Source organism: Antechinus flavipes, chromosome 5, assembly GCF_016432865.1.
Source record: "Antechinus flavipes isolate AdamAnt ecotype Samford, QLD, Australia chromosome 5, AdamAnt_v2, whole genome shotgun sequence".
Lineage (NCBI taxonomy): Eukaryota > Metazoa > Chordata > Mammalia > Dasyuromorphia > Dasyuridae > Antechinus > Antechinus flavipes.
In genome coordinates, this window is record NC_067402.1 from 190,836,367 (window position 1) to 190,837,801 (window position 1,435).

A 1,435-nucleotide genomic window follows, 5' to 3' on the forward strand; every position below is an offset into this window, starting at 1 on the left:
TTGCTTTAGGAAGTTCTGTGGTAAACAAGAGATTTTTTTTTTCTGTTACTGACTAAGCCAAAAGGAAAGTACAGTGAAAACGACCTTTTTAAAAAACATGTCTATTAAATTTTGTATTTTTGTGGTTGAAAAAAATACTCATTTTCTTGACACTGATTCTTACAGGTGCTTTGGCTTTGAAAAAAAATCTGAAAAATAATAATAAATAAATAATCAAAATATAATATTCTTAAAATAAAATCTCATTATATAATCAATGTTTGTAGGGTCTTCAAATTAAATGGACAACATTGTATCAATAACTGTGACACCAGAGAAGCAACAAATGGAGACTATGTCTCTCCCCTTTTGGGCAGCCATCATCCAATTCTGTCATATGGGGAAACATCAGAATTCAGCTAGGTGACATAGTGGATAGAGAGTTAGACCTGGAATCATAAGGTTTTAAGTTCAAATTCAGTTTAGCTATGGGATATTGAGCAAGACATTTAATCTGTCTGCCTCAGTTTCCTCAAATGTTAAATAATGGAGATAATGATAGTACCTACTTCACAGTTACTGTGAAAATAAAATAATGTTTATAAAGTATTTTGCTAACTTAAAGCACTATGTAAATGCTAGCTAATCTTCTCTCCTTATCCATGATGGTGATGATGATGATGAAAAAACAAAATTACTTTTGCCATGAAGACTAGACATTGCTCAGAGGAGGTGCTTCATTCATCCATTCAAACATTTTTTTATGGCTAGATTGATGCTGTCACTCCATAAAGTCCTTCATTGTCTCATATCTAGGCTGATTCAACAGTTTGATCCTTCTATCTTCAGCTTTTGTACTCTATCCTGCCAGACTCATCACTGTCAAACTTCTCTTCCTTAAGAATATTTTAAATCATCTCAGAATCTCAAATTAGAAGCAACTTCAGAGGCTATATTGTCTGTTCCATATACAAATAAAAATCGTCTTTAAAACGTATTGTACCTGATTTCAACCATTCTGGAGAGCAATTTGGAACTATGCTCAAAGGGCTCTCAAACCATGCATACTCTTTGATCCATCAGTGTTTTCTTCTAGTCTTATATCCCAAAGAGATCATAAAAAAAGGAAAAGAACACACATGTGCAAAAATTTTGTGGCAGCCCTTTTTGTAGTGCCAAGGAACTAGAAACTAAGTGGATGCCCATCAGTTGAAAAATGGCTGAATAAGTTACGGTATATGAATGTTATGGAATATTGTTGCTCTGTTAGAAACGATCAGCAAGATGAATTCAGAGAGGTCTGGAGAGACTTACGTAAACTGATGCTGAGTGAAATGAGCCAGGAGATCATTGTACATGGCAACAAGATTATACAATAATCAATTCTGATGCTTGTGACTCTTCTCAACAATGAGATGATTCAGGCCAATTCCAATGATCTTGTTATGAAAAGAGC